The 22,258-nt window shown below is 35.3% G+C and overlaps 1 pseudogene across 1 annotated transcript in view; it reads left to right on the plus strand.

Annotated features, from left to right (window-relative positions):
- Nucleotides 1–2,731: 2,731 nt before the first annotated feature.
- The window catches only part of LOC149140549 (putative aldo-keto reductase 4), a 39,189-nt pseudogene continuing 19,662 nt past the window's right edge, over nt 2,732–22,258 (plus strand). The window contains exons 1-2 of the transcript XR_016265071.1: nt 2,732–2,804; nt 14,144–14,310. The product of XR_016265071.1 is annotated as a putative aldo-keto reductase 4 (transcript). The remainder of the gene's footprint in view (nt 2,805–14,143; nt 14,311–22,258) is intronic.

Below are 22,258 nucleotides of genomic sequence, written 5' to 3' on the forward strand. Positions count from 1 at the left end.
GATTTTGAGTCGGTGAATATTGAGCTTGAAACGTAAGTTTGATGATATTCACACCTAGATTACTCAAGGTTTGCATCAATAGCTTATAAAAATTTTATTGTTAAAATTACCCATTAAATTTTTTTATCATCACAATCTAGCCACTGTGTTGCAGGTAGTAGAGAGGGATGTATGTTGCTGGTAATGGAGGGGCATGTATGCTTGCCCATGATGTTCATGAGTTAACATTTAAGAAATCAAAATGACATGGACTTGCATTCTGTTGTACCAAATAGTTACACTGCTATTTTTCTACAACAATAGTCCAATTTATTTAAGGATCCTTATAATAAAAACTTATATTTTCCAATAATGGTAGGTTAAGCCATCGGATTAATAAATTTCAAAAAATGACATGAGATTTTAATAAATTTCAAAAAATGACATGAGATTTTGCATTGCTTATGGTAGTACTACATGCTTGGAGAGGCCAAAAAGATTGATTGTTCAGTCCTATATTACTTGGATCCCTGCAATGGTGATAATTTATTCATTCTTACACTATAAATAGGATTTAAAAGGCATTTCAATACATATTAGTCGAAGCATATGACAGCTCATCGATTTTCCAAGAGTGGAAAGAGAGCTTCTTGACATTCCAGATAATAATGTGTCTGGGTATTAAGGTTAGTTAACAGAGACTTTGTTTAGCCTTCTTCTGATTGATAGCATTGGGCTTAATCAATTTTTTGCCAATTGAGTTCTTGAAAGTGTGAGTTTCATCTTCATTGCCCAGAAATGTTACTACTTTGGTGTTCTGTTAGCCGGGTCTGGGCAAGAACTAATGTTTGAAGTCTCGGATTGGTTTACCTTGCTCCTTTGGCCTTCTGCCAATTGGGTTTAGCAAGGGATTGCTGCTACTAGCTTCTCTTCATGTGTTTTTCTACGGTACCAGTGACAGAGGGCGCACCGAATTGGAAAGGAAAACATAATAGGTCTCATTTAGAAAACAAGGTTGGTCATGTTTATTTGCCAAATGCTTTGTTTGTAGGCTTAACTGTAGTGGAAGATGCAGTAGAAAAAGGAGCTGGTAAGTATATATACATTGAGCGTATACATATATAGGTGTTGCTACATTTCCCCAGGTATTATATATGTCAAACTAATTTAATTGATGTACCTTATTTACATGGATTGATTAAACCATATGAGTATGACAGCACATTGATTTTCTTTTTCAATGTATGTGCAGAGTATACCTATGGGAGGATGAAGGTGAGTGAGAAGAGCGACGTAATCCCATTTCTAATTTCAACACAACGATCTACAATTTGGGGGTGCACCTTGCAGCGGAATATACACTCTAATGGAGGTGCCAATCAGTCTGAAATCCCTGTATTTTGGTTAAATTTTGCAGTTGTGGGACAATGGATTTGACTATTAGGGGTTTTATGCTTTGCACAAAATTCACTAGCAACAAGGACTACATAGGTTTGTACAAAATTCACTGGCAACAAGGACTACATAGCTACCAAAAAAATCTTTATCAACACTCACAGTTTTTTTTTGTTTTTGTTTTTATTTTATGGTGCAATGATATCAATTCATTGTAGAAACTATATAGTGAAGTTTGTATTCATCTTCAGTTATTTGAGATGATTGTATATTATTGAATCTGACTCTATAACTTCATTTGTTTATGTAATCTGAATCAATGTAAACTTCATTTCTAATTTCGACACAAGGATCTGCAATTTGGGGGCACTCAGGTGCACCTTGCAGCAGAATATACACTCTGATGGAGGTGCCAATCAGTCCGAAATCCCTTTATTTTGGTTAAATTTTGTAGTTGTGGGACAATGGATTTGACTATTAAGGGTTTTATGCTTTGCACAAAATTCACTTGCAACATGGACAACATAGGTTTGTACAAAATTCACCAACAACAAGGACTACATAGCTACCAAAAAAATCTTTATCAACACTTGCAGTTTTTTTTGTTTCATGGCACAATGATATCAATTCATTGTAGAAACTATATAGTGAAGTTTGTATTCATCTTCAGTGATTTGAGATGACTGTATAATATTGAATCTAACTCTATAACTTCATTTGTTTATGTAATCTGAATCAATGTAAACTTCATTTCTAATTTCAACACAACGATCTGCAATTTGGGGGCACTCAGGTGCACCTTGCAGTGGAATATACGCTCTGATGGAGGTGCCAATCAATTTGAAATCCCTATATTTTGGTTAAAATTTTCAGTTGTGGGACAATGGATTTGACTATTAGGGGTTTTTGCAGTGCACCCATTTGATTCTCTGGAGGATGAAGGTGAGTGAGAAGAGCGACGTATACAGCTTTGGGGTGGTGCTGCTGGAGCTTGTAAGTGGAAAGAGAGCCACGGGAGAGACGAAATATGGGGAAAGCCTCGACATCGTGGGATGGATGCTCAGCAAATTAAGCCGGAGAGAGGAGGAAGAGTTGGTGTTGTTGGGAGTACTGGACCGACGAATTATATAAGGTGAAGACGAGAGTACCAGTGGTTACACAGAGAAAATGTTGCGTATGTTAGCAGTTGGTTTGCATTGCATCAATAGGGTGCCAAATCATCGGCCTTCCATGAAGCAAGTGTTAGACATGTTACAGTCCGTGGGAACGAGAATGAGAAGAAATGTTGAATTATAGAAGGCGAAGCCATTATATTTTCACAAATTATAACGAGTGTTGCGATATCAGTGAGTAAAAAATGGGGAAACCAAACCAGGTAGTATCGTATTCAGAGAATGCTCAAGCGATTTCTGGTATGGCTCCCGCACCAGGTAGGTTTTCAGATATTAAACAGCTCGATGTCTGGTAGTTGGCAAGCCATTTCACATTAATTGATAAGAGCATTAATAAGACCCGATCAGACGTCGTCCATTTCCCATACATCGGTCGCATTAATAAGCCGTCAATCAACACCGTTGACCGATCTAGAAAAAAAGTTTATCCATTCACTGAGAAATATGTAATTGTCATCCATACCATGCAATATTCAATGCATGGAACACCCTATGGAATGTGATTAGCCACCGGTTCTATGTCTCTGATCAACCCATCATAATCAATGCCGCTGACGTTTGTCCTTTAATCATTGACATCGTGCCTTGGGATCTGTAGTCATGAAGCCGCAGCAAAAAAACGTTGACTAAGGAACCTAAAAATAATGTTTTCTGAAATGAAATGAAATTATATTTTAAGGTCCACGAGACTAAAAATATTCTATGAGACCATTAGTTCCCTGTTTTTCGCTCTTTGCAATTCAGTCCTTTTCCGATTCAAATTGATGATGAGCTGACCCAACCTTCCAATAATCTCCTCGCTAAAAAGACAATGCCAAGAAACTGATGCTAACATGTTCTCATAACTTTCTCTGATGTCTTTGAATGCATCACATTCTAAAATGAAATATTTTTCTGATTCCACAGCCCCAGACGTGCAAAATGTATACACCCTTTCTTCCCAAGCTTCTTTAGGCCTTTTCCACTGTCCTGTTTCACACCGAAGTTGATGTGAGTTGGTCCTTAATTGAGCAATAAGAACCTTTTCCCTCCACGAAATGCTAGCTCCAATGAACTCTTTTTGTTGTAAATCACATGTAGGGTTGAATTCCTCAATGTAATATTTCTTCTTTCTACCCAACTCTTTTCCCCATACCTTTTTACGGAACTTCTCCATAACAAAATCCTTTAGCTCCTTGCTATTTGTGGGACAGGCATTGAGGTAGATATCTCATTTTTGCATCCATGTGTAACTTTGTTTCATCCATGTTTTCTTTCTTTCACTGATGCCTTCATTGAAGATAACATTAGGCCATCTACCTACTCTCATTTGTTCAATTCTTTTTAGGTATCTTATGAGCCGCACCATAGCAATTGCTTCAATGGAAGTTGCTCCTGTTTCACTCAACATTATCTCATAAGGTACTGAACTTTTTATTTTGAACTTGCTCATGATCAAGTGTTTTTGGATTTTCTCAATTTGTTTCCATTTTGAGACGGGAGTGCTGCTAGCCCACAATTCACACCCATATAGCATCACTGGACAAACTAGGAGTCCAAAAAGCACTTTAATCATTTTCCAATCCCATAACTCTGCCTCTCTACATCTGTTTTGAAGAGCATATAATGCTTTCCACCCTCCTAAAATTCTCTTCTTTTTGCAGTCCTCCCAATTGAGTTTGTTGTTGAAATCAATCCCAAGGTACTTGTACTCCTTTACTTCTTCAAGAATGTTGTCTTCAAAGAAGAAAGTATGTTGGCTCTGCTTCCTTTTATTAGAAAAAATCATTATTTTGGTCTTGCTAGTATTGACTTGCATCCCCACTGCTCTACAAAAATGCTCAAGGGCATATAAGTGCATTTGCAATCCATGGGCCGATTTAGAAATCAATACAATATCATCAGCATATAAAAGAATCTTTATCACAAACTCCCCCAACCGAATACCATCTCCACCTTGCAGATTTAGCTACTCTTCCAATTTATCAATATATAGACCAAAAAGGGTGGGGGATAGAGGGCAACCTTGCTTGACTCCAATGTCATTTCTAAAGCTTTCTGAAATACCTGCTGAGGTTCTAATTTTGACTTTCACTTCTTCATAAAGTCTATGGACAGTGACTCTATAATGCACAAGAATTTCAAGTTCTTCCATTCTACGCCACAACTTATCCTTAGGGACTGTGTCAAATGCTTTTTTGAAGTCAACAAAGCAGCAAAATACTTCTTCTTTGTCCTCCCAAACCTTTTCAACAATGTGTCTCAACGTGATTCCATGATCCACTGTAGAATGTTTTGGCCTAAAACCTGCTTGTCCTCTTGCCCTCTTTTCTTTTACTTCTGCCCACTTGCTAATTCTGTCTTCTACCATGTTGCCGAAAAGCTTTGCAAACAAAGGATTGATCATAATTGTTCTATAGTTGGATGGATTATTAATGTCTCCACTTTTAAAAAGGGGTATTGCTAGGCTAGTTGTCCAGTGTCTTGGGAATCCTTGTTGAATGATGTTGTTGAATATTTTCATGATGTGCGGTGCAAGAGCATTCATTCCCCATTTTAGATACTCTGCTTGAAGTTCAACCAAGTCCTTTATCTTTCTTGTTTTCAACTTCTTAATTGCATTCTCCACCTCTTATAATGTGGAGAACTTTGAAATAATCATTACAAATAAAATAAATCATATACCAACGCAAACTAATGTACCACCACAAAACACAAAACCAGTGACATAATAATATAAATCTTTTTTATTATAAAGAAGAAGGTATCTCTAATAAAAGTGTGGTTTTTATTCCTCACGCCATGAATTTAATTAAAAAGACGGTAAATAAATAAAAGAGTTTGGAAGCATGGGTTTCTTGCATTGAGTACAATTACTTTTATTCATGAAAAGGCAAGTCTCACATTTGACATCCCCGTCATCAATTAAAATGCAAATGCATTGCGTAGACATTCACTAGACAAAATATGCTTCTAAATTTAATCCTTTAAATTAAAATTAAGTTGGTGGTTTTAGGGGACCACATACGTGTTCCCCTTATGGAGCACGTCCGTATGGTTTTTTATATAATTAATAACTTCATTGTACAAGGTGACAACGCCATGTGACTAACGACCACACATTTTCTTTTTTATTGACTATGCTAATCTATTTCATGGGGCCCTTCAGGGGCCATCTCACCACTTTTCTTTTTTTTAATAATATGTTTGTAACCTATTCAATGTGGGCCCTTCAATTGGGCAATTGTGCTCCAGTGTGTTTAGAAACATGTTTGGTAACTACTAATGAGCTGCACAAGTTAAAGCTAAATTAATTAAACAAAATGATTTATATGGACTTAGGGGTGGAAGAACGTTGTTGAGAAAGACAACAATTGAAGTCTTTGACAACAATTGAAGTCTTTGACCACAATTGAAGTTTTTCTTTTTCCCACCACTAATTATATATGTGATGATTTAATATAATCATAAGAAGCATAATGTACTAGTAACCTTAGCATTTTGAGTAAGACTCTCGATAATGGATGATGATGCATGCAAATAGGATAATTTTTTATGATAGTAGTTTGAGACATTAATTTAATTGGTTGATACCAATGTCATTATGTGTTTGGTTAGTTTTATGTTAAAAAGTGTTTAATTTAAATTTTTATAGGTAAGATGCATTAGTTTATATAAATGGTTTGTCTAAGATGTTATCCACAAATGTGGGAAGTATCTCTTGCGTTCACCATGAGGATTTTTTAAGAATTTTTTTCTCATAAAATTGTATATATATTCGTTGAATGAACTAAGAAATTGATCTCTGCCCATTAGAAGATTTTAGTGCCCCTTGACCCACTTAATGATGCTATAATACTTTTCAATCATTAATCTAATGTGATTGATCACCTTCTTATAGTCCCTCTCACCTTGACCCAGATGTGACACCTCTATGGGATGTATAGCTATAATACCCTAGTTTTGATACTTGGATTATGGATGGATATGTAATAATGAAATGGATATAAGTTGGACATTCATGATTTTGTAATATGTACATTGAATTATAATACATATACAATAATGGCTATAGATGAAGAAGGAAAAATAAAGGGGTTTGTGAGTCCACAAGAGGGGAATAAAAAGGGGGCTTAAGGTATTAAATGAGAATAGTATTATTTTACAATTATGCTAAGTTCATTAACCTTTTTTTCATTAAATCATATTTTTTATGATTAACCTAAGTCCTTCTACCTTGAGATTATTGCCAAAATAGACGCGTGTGGACTTCTCATAAAGGATGTGGACTCTCTTTTGCATGCAAATACAACCTATGGTTTTGGGGCATGCAATTGTATTCTTACATTGGTTGTTTATTGTTCCTTGGGGAATGTTTCTTCTTAAAGGACTTATAATGCTATAGAATTGCTATCATGGAATTATGAGAAATTGTTGCCATGAAACTTTCTTAAAACTCTTAATGTGATGGGTGATGGTTGACATCTAAAGGACTTTGTTTTACACCTAAAAATCCCTATATTCTAGTAGGATATCTTGTTTAGCCAACTTGTGTTAGAGCACTATATGGGAGTGTGTTGACGATGCTAGACCCGCCAACATGTCAGGGGATCTCCCCGGTAAGAAGTCCCAACTAGACCTCAGACCCTTTGGTGTAGGAGTCCCAACAGTGGGTCGTACGATATCGCCTTGATCGTGGTTGTGTGCAAACACAAGTAAGATGTCCCTGATGGTAGAAAGGGTGTGACATATGCAGCAAGTCAAGGAAGGTGCATGAGCAGTTCTAACACACAGAGGGTGACGTGAGTGCGCCCCTTGGAAACCTGTGAAAGCACGGAGTTAAGAAGGGAACACACAAGCAAATATGCATCACACACTGGAAGGCAATTAAGCTAGAAATCCAAAGTGATGGTTAAACCAACAACACATTTCATAAGATTCATACATACATATACAAAAAGAGTCTATACACAATTGCGTAAGAAAACAGATACATATATCATTTAGAGTAAACAAGATAGTTGAAATGCAATACGACATATGCATGAAACGTGTTGGCTCTATTATGTTAAGAAGTGAAAGTTATAGTCATACAATACAACCATGACCAACCACTAGTTCTGACAGCGGAACGTTACAGTCACTGCCCTCCTCCAAAAAGATATACTAGCTTTGCACAGTGGAGATGCCAAGGCTCGTTACAATACTCTCCAAGCTTTCTCTAAGATACTCCTATCGGAAGCTTGGTTGACCAGAAGACCTTACAATGAGTTATGAGGGAATATATATAGCAAAGGGTGGGGTGACCCTTGACATTCCCCTTTGTGATTGTTCATCTACCCTCATGACTCTTCAACTACTCTATGACTGTTACATTCAACTATCGACACTTGAACTTCCACTTGACAAGACATTACATACAATGTGCACATGTACCCATGTGAAACAAAATATGTTTGAGCAAGCCATGCAATACACCACTATGACTCAGACAGTTGTGGTAAGACCAATTCTTCGACATCCTTGCGATGATCGATGGTGGTGAACTGATGCCAAGATTTGGTTGTCCGCAATGTTGTTTGTGCGCTCAATAGTGACATCTTGCTAAAAGAAAACTCTTGCCTTCGTTGCATCCGGGTACACTGATATGGCTCCTTCATCCAGCTCGTCTAATAACATGTGCATCATCGTCTTGAGTGTAGCTGGACCAACAACATACTGATGCATAGTGTATGTGTTGATCTCCAAGTGTGCGCTGGTGACCATGCACATAAACTTGTCAAAATACATGTTTAACTTCAGTTGGACTTGCTTCTTGTCTTCGCTTTGGTGAGTGTGCCAAATGGGTGGGATCGCATGTGTGCGCATAATGACATCCTTGCTCCTAAATACCCTTGCATACGATCGACAACACTACTCACCATGTCTGCTCCATGCCAGCTGCTGGATGGATCTATAACTTGTATGGGCACAATTTCATCAGTCTGTGCGTGTTGCGCCTCTTGTTGTACCTATTCCTACTGGAACTCCTTCTCTTGCCTATGCAGCTCATGTTCTTCCTTGAGTTGCCGCTTGAGCACCTGCAACTACTTTTCTGTTTATCCCTCTCCACCTACGTGCGATCCTCTTCTCGCGTCGTCACCTCATAGCCTCAATCTCCAAAGTTTCTTTCATCACAAGTCGATCTAATTGAGCTTTCAACTGTGTTCGCCTCTGTGTTGTCAACAACCTTCCTCTTGTATTTGTCGATTGCAGGTGTGCTACATTCTTCTGCTACTGATGGTGCTCCTTGCTGTGATGTTGTTGCCATTTCATATTGATAACCTTGTCCATGAACAACTTGATGTCTTCATAGATAGGCAAGTTCATAGACAATTGATCGACTGCATCCCCAGTTGTGCTCTAAATGGTGTCTTCGACTCTGCTCTCCTAAAAGCCATTGTACATGTGCTGTTGAGAGGAAAAAAACACTTGTGATACCTGGAGACATAGCAACACTCATGGCAAGCAATCTGTCAGTTGAAAACCAAAACAAACTAAAGGAATGGCATGAAACATACCTGTGTGATTGTCTGTGAAGATTGCACAATTTTCACCGGGAGGCTGGGACACTGATTGCCAAAACTACGCAAGGCATAGTCTGGGACATTGGGCGGCTAACTGAGTGTTGGAACTGTGCAATGCATAATCCAGCCTGGCCTGCTGAGGACTGAAACTATGCAATGCGCAATTTCAGTCTACAATGACATGCAAACTAGCAAACTGCATTGCACAGTTTCTGGGGCCAACAAGGCGCTGCCTCCCATAATTGCGCATGCAAGCCTAGAGTTCAATGTTGGGCCACAATCGCATAAATTCTGGAGGGAAAGTAGAGCCTTCACTTCTAGAAATACACAATGCTAGCCAGGCAAGGCAAGATCCGAGCCAAGGTAGCCCAGACCCGCCGAAGGGCGACTAAAAACATGACAAGTTTGAATGCATGGTGATATTGAGTGTAAAAAAGAGTGAATGATCATGCATTCAAATAGAAAGTGCAGGATTCAGAAAACGAGAAATCATGCATGTGTGTGAAGCAAGTCACCGCAATGGCGACCGTCAGTGAAAAAACAGTGTCATGCATGCAACAATAGTGAGATGCGAACGAAAACTAAAACGGTGCTTCTACAAGCTAACATAAATCAAAACGATAATAGGCACTCATTAAAATCAAGAAGACAACACTTACACAAGCTGAAACACAAAAAACGACAGAAATGCAGTGCAAGACATGCAAAGCAGGCTTACCCCGAAACAGCTGAGTTGAAAGTGCCGAAGACTCCTAGATGTGATGTGGGATGTCATAAATGAAAAGTCAATGTGAGGAATGAGCTCTGCGACGTCTAGTTGATGAGTTTTGATAAGATCGAGGTTATGACGTGCATGCCACAAATCTAGGAAAAGGCGACACTTGGCGAGATGTTTCTGAAATGAGCTTTGCATGTAACCTCCAGCTGCTAAAAATAGATCCCTAGATCTAGGGATTCCTTTTGCATGCTACTTTAGGAAAATAAGTTTGTGCATGCAAATCAGTTTTCCTCGGTCCTGGAGGGAACCGGTCAACCTGAAGGCACATGCATCGATCTGCGAGCCTGGGATGAAAATTTGTGCAGTTCCTCGGCTGAGCTAGGCTAGCTGTCCCAGAGGGATTATGCAATTTCTGGGGTTAGCAGGTGCATGCATCCCAGAACTATACAATTTCTGGGCTGAGCAGTAGTGTTGGGTCAGATTGCACAGTTTTCTAAAGGAAGACTGTCTAACTGTTCTGCGCAATTCTGGAGCCCAGTAGGTTGCCAGGCTGATTTGCGCAATTCTTTCTCCCTCTCTCTCACGCTAGGTCCTACCTTCCCTCCCTTCCTCTCCATCCTTCCCTCTCTCTCCCAATCTCTAAGAGTCTCTCCCAACCTCTCCCACATTCTATCTCCCTTTCCCATTCCCTCCATCCCTCTTCCACATATCTCTCGTTCACACCTCCTACTCCTCTCTCTCATTACCATGATTTCTCTCTCCCTTCCCCACCTTCTACCCTCCTCTCATTCCCTCACCCACCCTCCCTCTGTCTCTCTCACCCCCTTTCTATCTCTCTCACTCTCCTTATCTCTCTCTCCCTCTGTCCCTCCCTCCCACACACATTCTCTCTCCCTCCCACCCACACTCTCTCTCTCATCTCTTACTCTCTCCCTCTATTTGTCTCTTTTTGTTCCCCTTCCTTCCAACCTCCTCTCTTTTCCATTCTCTTACTCCCTCTCTCTCCATCTCGCACTCTATCCCACTCTTTCCCTCTTCCCCCCTCCATACCGCTCCTTCTTATTCCTTCCATCTATCTCTCCCTCTCTCGCACACTCTCCCACTCTCTACCTCTTTCTCCCTCCATTACTCTCTCTCTCTCTCTTGCTCTCCCTCCCTCTCACTTTCTCTCATTCTCACCCTCTCTCTCACCTCCTCCTTCCCTCCTCATCCCCTCTCTCCATTATTTTTCCTCACTCTTTCTCTCCTTCCCTACCCCTCTCCACCCACTCTCTCCCCCTCTCTTCATTCCTCATACACTCTCTCTCCCCCTGCCTTCCTATCCCTTCCTCTTCCACTCTCACCCACTCTATCCCTCTCTCCCCCTGCCTCTCCCTCCCTCTCCCCGTCCCTCCCTCTCTTTATCTATTCTCTCTTTCAAGTCCTCTCTTCCTCCTGCTCTCACCCTCTCTCCGTCCATCTTTGACCCTCCCTTCCCTTCCTCTCTCTCTCCACATCCCTGTTTCTTTCTCCCTTCCTCTATATATTATTCTCTCTCTCTGTGGCCTTGCTTATCTCTTTTTATCTCCCTTCTCACTCTCTCCCTATACCCATATATATTTCTCTCACCCTCTCTCCCTTCCTTTCTCTATCCCCATCTATCTCCTTCACCCTCTCTACCTACCCCTCTCTCCCCCACTTTATCCGTCCCTCCCTCTCAATCTCAATCACTCACCCTTCCTTCTCCCCCTCTCTCTATCCTCGACTCTTTCCCTCTTCCTCTTTCTCTCTCCCCTTCCAATCCCTCTCTCTCTCCCTCTCCTTATCTCTTCGTTCTGTCTCTTTCTTTATATATATATATATATATATATATCGATTTTTTTGTCCAACCTCACTTCTTGCTCCCTCTATATCCTCTCTCTTCCCCTCGCTCTCGCACCCTCTCCCTCCCTCCTTCCCTGTATGCTCAATTTCACTCTCTCTTATAAAAAATAATTAAAAAACGTAGAATATGAATATAAAATAAAATAATGTTTGAAGTACAAAATGAAATAGTTATAAATTATACTTAATCTCAAATGAATAATTATATTTTTATATTTGAATTATGAAAAATGAACAAAGATAATTAGTTTTTAGTGTAAAAAGCATAACAAATAATTAGAATATAACCATTACATAATAATCCATATCACCATAGATATAACAAAAATATCTAGTACAACATAGATAATCAATAAATTTTAATAACATCCTTGCAATATAACATTTACACATTGTATTTAAAATCTTTATTATAATAAAATAAATATAAAAATTTAAAAAAAAATATTAAATGTATATCACTATTACAAAAAAAATATTAAATACTTCATAAAAAATTAATTTTTAAATAATAAATTTGAAATACTTGCTAGCTCCAAACGCGTCAACAAAGGTCTTTCTATATGTGATTTAGGCGAAAGCTCTTCTTATAACTATATATATATATATATATCGATTTTTTTGTCCAACCTCACTTCTTGCTCCCTCTATATCCTCTCTCTTCCCCTCGCTCTCGCACCCTCTCCCTCCCTCCTTCCCTGTATGCTCAATTTCACTCTCTCTTATAAAAAATAATTAAAAAACGTAGAATATGAATATAAAATAAAATAATGTTTGAAGTACACAATGAAATAGTTATAAATTATACTTAATCTCAAATGAATAATTATATTTTTATATTTGAATTATGAAAAATGAACAAAGATAATTAGTTTTTAGTGTAAAAAGCATAACAAATAATTGGAATATAACCATTACATAATAATCCATATCACCATAGATATAACAAAAATATTTAGTACAACATAGATAATCAATAAATTTTAATAACATCCTTGCAATATAACATTTACACATTGTATTTAAAATCTTTATTATAATAAAATAAATATAAAAATTAAAAAAAAAATATTAAATGTATATCACTATTACAAAAAAAATATTAAATACTTCATAAAAAATTAATTTTTAAATAATAAATTTGAAATACTTGCTAGCTCCAAACGCGTCAACAAAGGTCTTTCTATATGTGATTTAGGCGAAAGCTCTTCTTATAACTATATATATATATATATCGATTTTTTTGTCCAACCTCACTTCTTGCTCCCTCTATATCCTCTCTCTTCCCCTCGCTCTCCACCCTCTCCCTCCCTCCTTCCCTGTATGCTCAATTTCACTCTCTCTTATAAAAAATAATTAAAAAACTTAGAATATGAATATAAAATAAAATAATGTTTGAAGTACAAAATGAAATAGTTATAAATTATACTTAATCTCAAATGAATAATTATATTTTTATATTTGAATTATGAAAAATGAACAAAGATAATTAGTTTTTAGTGTAAAAAGCATAACAAATAATTGGAATATAACCATTACATAATAATCCATATCACCATAGATATAACAAAAATATTTAGTACAACATAGATAACCAATAAATTTTAATAACATCCTTGCAATATAACATTTACACATTGTATTTAAAATCTTTATTATAATAAAATAAATATAAAAATTAAAAAAAAAAATATTAAATGTATATCACTATTACAAAAAAAATATTAAATACTTCATAAAAAAATTAATTTTTAAATAATAAATTTGAAATACTTGCTAGCTCCAAACGCGTCAACAAAGGTCTTTCTATATGTGATTTAGCCGAAAGCTCTTCTTATAACTATTATGGATCACATAAGTCTCAATTCAACAACAAATTCGAAATACTTCCATTAGTTAAAAATATAACTTAAAAATATAAAATTAATAACATTTTAAAAATAACCAAGACATTTAAAACTTATTTGTATGTATATGGTCAAATCAAATTTTAAATATAACTAAAAACTTAATTAAGGCCTTTCCCTCTGAAATGTAAGTAGAAACTTAAAGCTTAATTAAAGTGTTTCCCTCTAAAATGAATTTCCTTATGTGCCACCCTGTCCAATGCTATAGATTTGATGGATGTGTTAGACGATTGGAATGATTCCCACGATCATCGTAGGCGTCGTAGGAGTTCGTCGCTGTAACGACCCAGCGAGCCGAACAATCGGCTAAATATGACAAAAGGAATGCTCATACATTACAGCGGATGGAACTCACCATAATGAAAGCACTTGGATGGCGGATGAGCCCTGTGACGCCTTTTTCTTACGTGGAGGCAATGGCTCAGCACCTGTGGTTTGACTGCATCGTCAGAACCTCCATAGTCTGCCGTGTAACAGAGCTTCTACTCGGAAGTCTGTTTGGTAATTATGGATTTTTCTTTCCTGTATAGATTGATCCATGTTAATTTTATGCGTTAATTTTAGGGATTAAATGCAATGCGATCTTGATTGAATTTCCAGAAGAGGAATTTGTGGAATTTCGACCCTCCATAGTTGCTTTAGCTGCCATGTTTTGTGCGTTGGAAGCGCTGGTTCTTTTGCAGGCCGAGCCACATATTACTGAGCTCTCTAAATTTCTCAATGCAGAGAAGGTAATTGCAATCCACATAATCTCTTTAATGGCATGCCATGATATCATGTCATATAAACTAATTAGCTTAGGCGTTTTGACATGAGAACTAATTATCTTCATGTATTTTTAGGTGGATTTGCAAAAATGCTACCGGTTTATGGAAGAGAGAATCATAGATCCCTTCCCTCCAGCACTGTCTTCCAACCGTTTTAATGGAAAACCCAAACCGTCTTAAGCCTCAAGGGTTAGCTCAGTGGGTCAAAAACCGTGCCTCCATTGGGAGGTCACAGCTATCCGAAGCCCTTAAGTAGGTCGAGAGGTGATTAGCCCAAATTTTGTCCAAATTTTCCGATGAATGTAGTGACCACTCATTGTCCAGAGTATTCGTGAACCACACTAAAAAAAACTAAAACATATACTATTTCAACCAAATATTAAAAAATTAAGTAATTGAAATATTAAAAAATTAAGCTATTTATATAATAAAAATATATGTTGTTTTTGTATTTTAAAATATAATTTGAAAAAAATATTTATTATATATTTTAATTTGTTAAATTATTAAATAATTACTTGTTATTAAATTAATAAACATTAGTTTATAAAAATTAGATTATAAACATTTAGTTTCATAAACATTAGATTATAAAAATTTTATTGTGATATAAATATTAGGTTTTATGTTATTATTATATATATTAGTGTTTAAGTAAGCAATATTAATATAGTTTTCAGTTATATAAAAGTTAATGATATTAATAGTATTTATATATTTTAGTTTCTTGAGTTTTTGATTTAATTCCTGATCTTATTGTTTTTAATTCTATTATATATTAGGTTATATAGAATCTAGGTTTATTAATATTAAAGTTTTATAGTGGGATCAGGTTCCTTATTATTAATAGGTTAAATTAGTATTGATGTTACATAGATTTTATAATTTTTGACCTTAGCATATTTTCTAGTTTTTTTTTTTGATTTGAATTTTAATATAGAGTTTAGGTTTTTTATAGGTTTATGATATTAATATTAATTTATATGTTAGTCTTTTAGATATAAAATTTTTAATATTGGTTTTAGTTTTATGTCTTTGTTTTATAGATTTTTAATATGTGATAGTAATTTATAAAGATTAATTAATTGATATTAATTTATAAAGATTAATTAATTGATAGTAATTTATAAAGATTAATTAATTTATATTAATTTATATAAATAAATATAATAATATTAATTCATAATGATATAAATAAAAATAATGAATATCAATTCATAATTATTAAAATCAATTTTAGGTTTCTTTTAGAATCTCTCTTGCCGACCTGTGCTGTTCCTTTATTATTATTTTTCCCTCATTAGTATTTATTTCTTCCATCTGGCTCTTCTTTTTATCATATTCGATCATCTTTCTCTTGCCCTGATGATGGATCCCATTTGGGATTCGAAACGTTGGTGTATAAATTCCATTACTGTGGGTTCTCCGGTCAAAAATTCAAAAAGCTCAAACCACAGATCTCTGAAATCCAATTAAATTAATAATTTTATTATTTTTAATAAAATTATTTTTATTTTTAATTTTATTAAAACATAGTTTAATAATGAGGCATTCCATTGCTAGTTAGGAATTAACAGAAATCTTAAAAAATAGTCATTGTGAATAGGTTGAGTCTTAGTTTTTAACGTATACAAAATAGTGGACGCATTTTAACCTTTCTCAATAATATTAAGAGGAAAGGATGGATAATTTTGATGAGGACGGATACAAGGTAAAATAAAATTATTCGAGATTTTTATCCTTTCTCACAGTCGTATATAGGTTTGCAAAATAGTTGATAGTTTTGAAAAATTGTTAGAATATAAGTCAAAATAATGGAAGAACTTTATTTTTGGAAGCATATTTTGAATAGGTTAGGATATAAATTAAAATAATAGAAGATTTTCTGGTTAATTATGTCGTAAGGAGTTTCTTTCTGAAATGAATTTCTACTGTGTCTTATCTTGAACTGTCGATTTGATGTGTTAGACGATTGGAATGCTTCCCACCATCATCCTAGGCGGAGTTCATTACTGTAACTACCTAGCACTGTGAATACTGAGAAAGGGAAAAATGGCAAAGGCACCACTGGGGTTATAACATGAATCTATTACAGCGAAAACTGCAGGTGCCCGACTTGAATCTATTACAGCAAAAACTGCAAGCTGCCTGACTTGAATCTATTACAACAAAAACTGCAGGCTGCTCCTTTATACTCGTGAGCCGAACGATTAGCTAAATAGGACAAAAGGAATGTTGAAAAGGGAGGCAGCCACCTGATGCGAGCTTCTAAGATATCTTGGACTATGGTCCTATGATAGAGCCTGCTTGGCCGTGGCTGAAAAGATGATCTCCTTCTCATGTGTTGGCTGGAGCAGCGTATGAGAGTTGTGAGGGCTCTTTTCACCCATTCACCTTCTACACACCGATCCTTACCAATGAATTCGTTATGGCTGATCTCCTCGTATTCCGCTGAGAATGCATAGATGAGGAGTGACTAATATTTCTATGAAGACTAACGGAACGAACCAGGGTGATTCGTGAGAGAAAAGTGAGAAAAAACTTATCACAAATTCTATTAGTTAAATTTATTATTATAAATATTTCACTTTAATAAGTTTTTATTAAAATTTTAATTATTCAAATTGCATTTATATTCCATCTTACAAAATAAAATATAACCTAAAATTTCAAACAGGTCCTTGTTAAAGAAATGTATCCTTATAAAAAATTGTGTTATGGATGCTCATGTTGACACTGGTTCGACATCATTGTGATTGGAGATAAAATTTGAAAAGGCTTACCACTCATTCTATTAGCCAAATTTACTATTACAAATGTTTCAAATTTAAATTATTCAAATTCTATTTTACAATCATTAATGAAAATTTAAATGTAAATTGTTTGTCCATTCAAAACATTGGGCCAAAGGCATACAAATTGGATAATTTTGATAAAAAAAATTGTCTTAGAAATGCTCACTAAAAATTGGGTTGCCACCGTTATGGTTGGAGGGAAAAGTTAAAAATACTTACCACACATTTTATTACCCAAATCATTGGGTACTTTAGAAAAAAATCATAAAAAGAAAAGAATATGATTATAAAGTTTTTTAAATTTGGTACATCATTCATATTGAAATATAGTTTTTTAAGAGGAAAATGGTTGGTTAATTATTTTGAAGTACTTATTTATATATTTTTTATTTTTATTGAGAAATTATTCAGTGTTATGTGTTTTGTAAATGATATCTCAAATTAATTAATATGGATTACATTTTTGAAAGATTACTAAATATTTTCAATTTTGTAAATGACTATAATCAATCACATTTTGATTTTTTAATTAGTTTAGTTATACTTTTCATTTTTTAAAATTGTGAAAAGTTTTAAACCTTACTCTACATTAACATGATATATCAAACTACTCTACAAGGGAAGATAATTTTTGTAATGATCTCTACATTATTTTCAACTACATGACATGGGTTAGATTTACTTAAGCAAAAATTGTTTTATTAAAATAAGAACATGGCAGACACTAAGGAGATTAGAGATAAGGAGATTAGAGCTTAGCGGTATAGAGAAATGTGATATTTTGAATAGTTTCAAGAATCATAAGGAAAAGTTTTAAACCTTACTCTACATTAACATGATATATCAAACTACTCTACAAGGGAAGATAATTTTTGTAATGATCTCTACATTATTTTCAACTGCATGACATGGGTTAGATTTACTTAAGCAAAATTTGTTTTATTAAAATAAGAACATGGCAGACACGGAGATTAGAGATAAGGAGATTAGAGCTTAGCGGTATAGAGAAATGTGATATTTTGAATAGTTTCAAGAATCATAAGGAAAAGTTTTAAACCTTACTCTACATTAACATGATATATCAAACTACTCTACAAGGGAAGATAATTTTTGTAATGATCTCTACATTATTTTCAACTGCATGACATGGGTTAGATTTACTTAAGCAAAATTTGTTTTATTAAAATAAGAACATGGCAGACACTAAGGAGATTAGAGATAAGGAGATTAAAGAGATTTGAGATAAGGAGATTAGAGCTTAGCGGTATAGAGAAATGTGATATTTTGAATAGTTTCAAGAATCATAAGGGAAACAATACAGTGGTGAGTCAAAATTCAAAAGAGAAACACATGCAATTTTCTTAAGAAGAGGTGTAGTTCATGCTATCCTTGGGTTTAATTTCTAAATTGGAGACATGTCCATTCTTATTCAAGAGTATATCTTAATTCACATAGAAATTCAAAATTTATTTACAAAATTGTTATAGTCCTTTGTAGACACATGTTTCAAACTATAAAAAAAATTCTTCGTACTGATTAAGGTTGTCTATAGCAAGAGGAAGTGATGAAGAATAAATATGGAGGAATTGTACCAAAGACTATAGCAGGAGGAAGTGATCAAGAATAATTATGGAGGAATTGTACCAAAACAATCTCTAATTACAAAGGTGATGAGGAATAAATATCGAGGAATTGTACCAAAGACCAAAGACCAAAGACTATAGCGGGAGGAAGTGATCAAGAAAAAATATGGAGGAAAAATGATAAAAAATAAATATGGAGGAATTATACCAAAAGGACCTCTGATTTCGAAGGTAGCAAATGATGATCGGTATATAACTTCAACATAGGCCTCATGATTTGTAAGGCTCAAGGAAACAATATTGTAGTATGATTTTATTATAACACGGTCCTTGCCTTTTTTTTATATTTTTCTACGTTTCAATAGTTATTAAGGAATCATTAATTAAGTTGTCAAAGAATCATTAATTAGTGCTATATGTTATTGCCTTTCCTTGCGACATCTTGTGCAATTGCTAGTTGCTAGGCAAGAATAGTTCAATAAAAAGACGAAAATGTCAACCAAAAAAAATTGTTCAAACTATAAGATTTGTTCAAGGGAGAGATGAAAATGTCAACCAAACAAAAAAATAAAAAATAAAAATAACATATTGCGTGAAAATGGTTACCATCTAATGAAGTATATTTTTACATAACTTTGGGTGCAAATGGTCACCATTGTCAATTTGGTCTCTTTACTTATTTTTTAAGGTATCCTTTCACGTCGAACAGAGCTAATGTAGTTAACATAAACACAATTATTTTTTTAATTTAAAAAATAATTTAAATATTATATTATAAATTATTAAAAATATTAAATATTTATAAAAAATAATTTAAATAAAAAGTGAAAAGTAAAATTTAAATTTACAAACAAATTTAATTTTCTTTTTGGATGTGCTAACATTTTTTCCAACTATGTTTATGTCGGCTCTGTTAGTTGGATACCTCGACACATTTAATTGATTTAGATGGTGATTATTTGTGTATTTGGTCACATTTAATTAAAATACGCAGTGATCATTTGTGTACTTGGTCATGTCTTTTCGTTATTTTCAAAAATGAATTTATCTGGGAATCTATTATACAATATAATTTTATTGATATCCTGCCTATATGTCAGGGACCAATTTGGGACAATGGGCGATCCAGCGATGCTTTTTTGGCGAAAAGACTAGACGGGTTTATCTTCCATGAAAGATTGATTGAAAGATATGGCACCCCTTCAATGAACATCATACCATCTTTCATATCGGACCACCATCCCATCTCTATTAAATGGAAATATGCTGGACATAGGTTTGGATACCCTTTCAAGTTCAACTGTACATGGCTTGCTGACCCTCATTTCAACAAATTTATTGTTGGAAATAACACTGAGAGGGGGGGGGGGGTGAATCAGTATTATCAGATCAATAAAACTTTTCTCTTTCCATATTAAGATTCATATGTGATGCAACAAGTATATATCCAGTAAACATATGATTCAGTTAGTTGATCTCTAATGAGTGCATCAAAACATTATTAACCATATGAGCAGTAAAATAGAACAGATCATCACACACAAGAAGCACACATGAACACCATGATGTAAGGTGGAAACCCAATGTGGGTGAAAACCACCTGCTGCAAGTCGTCTCAATCTTCTTTAATAAGAAATACCTTTTACAATAGTTTTGTACTGGTGCAGACTTATACCAGTACACAGGCTTCTACCTGCAAAAGGCTACAACATTCTCTCGTTCTCCAGACTCTCCTGGAAGAGAGCTACAACCCCCTTTGCTCTTGTACTATCCGATCCATTTACTAGTACGCAGGCTGCTACCTGCTGAAATGCTCCAACCTTTACTTGTTTTCCAACTGCTACTAGAAGGGAGCTACCACCCCCTTGGCTCTTGTACTAGCTGATGTACTAGTACGTAGGTGCCGACCTATCGAAGGCTACAATCTTCTCTTTCTTCCTCCAGGTACCACGTTTCATGAATTTTCAGACTGGATACACTGAAGCACAACATCATAATATGAAAGGCCACGTTTCATCCAATTTTCATACTGGACCCATTAATATCATTGAAGCTCATAATCAATCAATACTAGCATCATCAATCTCTGAATTACCCAATACTGAATCAATGCTTTCACCAAAGCCAACCTGCATACAGATCTGCAAATATTTCCTTATAACTTTGCAGCTGTTCTATACATCAGACATACCCAGATCATACCATTCATAAACATACGTCAATAATTCAGATCTAGTCTATCAAACCAGATAATGATAAACATTCCAATCCTTAAGATCCCGATCCATCAAGTATCAAATAGATCTGCAATCAACCAACTTCCTTGTGCATAAACTGAATTAATACTTTCTCAGCACACAGCAACCAGATATCAAATCAGAACCTTCAACACCGCAGTAATAGATAAAAATAGCTAAAACACATTTCAAGTAAAGTCCGCAACTTCACCAACAGAAACCTGCGTACAGATCTATAAATTCATTCTTTCAAACATTCAGATATTAGTTAACCCAGATTATCAGATTTATAGATCAAGCGGCGCCACAGATCAAAATCATATAGAGATACCACTATTCCAGCCTTAAGATTTTGACCCATCAATAGAACTTATCCTTCTCCTTGCGCTTAGGTTCCTTCTTTATTCAGATCCAGATCTGCACCATAACCCAATCACAGTATTCTAGATCTAGCACTTTATGAGATATTCAATGATTCAGATGATGCCTTGCCAAATGATCTCCTTCCTCTTTTATAGCCTTAGGCCTTTCACAATACCACAGACCAAAAACCATAACAATTCAATACCATGGACCCAATACTTGGGATCAATTCTTTTGGATGCAAAACCAAGGACCAAAACCATAGGATCAAAAACCGTCGGACTAATACCATGAACCAACTATAATATTTCCCATGAAAGTGCGTGAAATTTTCTCTGCATGAAAGTGCGTGAACTTTGTTGCACTATAATTTATCTTTTCTCTGCATGAAAGTGCGTGAACTTTGCTGCACTATAATTTATCTTTTCTCTGCATGAAAGTGCGTGAACTTTTCTTTGCATGAAAGAAACTTTTCTCTGCATGAAAGAAACTTTTTCTCTGCATGAAAGTGCGTGAACTTTGCTGCACTATAATTTATCATCTGAGATGATTTGCCATCAAGGACAACACTTGTCTCATAATGCCAACAATCTCCCCCTTTGGACTTGATGGCAAAGCTAACTTGTCATACTGAGAACTGTCATCTGATTCCTTTGAGTTGTCCAGCATCCCATGCATTCAATCACATCTGGTATCTCTTCTATAGATTCATCTAGTTATAAATAAGTGAGATGTTCTTCTACGAGTGGGTTGCCATCAAGTACAACACATGCATCATAGTGCCAACAATCTCCCCCTTTGGACTTGATGGCAACAATACCAAATCACTCTCCCCCTTTGACATCAAGGGCAAAGGGCGGACCAAGATATTCTCTTCCTTTGATAAACATTCTGTTGTCCATACTCCCCCTGAGTGCCTGCTGAAATTTCTGAA

The sequence above is a fragment of the Pinus tabuliformis genome, chromosome X (assembly GCF_031772625.1).
Source record: "Pinus tabuliformis cultivar Carrire ecotype Pingquan chromosome X, CPIR1, whole genome shotgun sequence".
Taxonomy (NCBI): Eukaryota; Viridiplantae; Streptophyta; class Pinopsida; order Pinales; family Pinaceae; genus Pinus; species Pinus tabuliformis.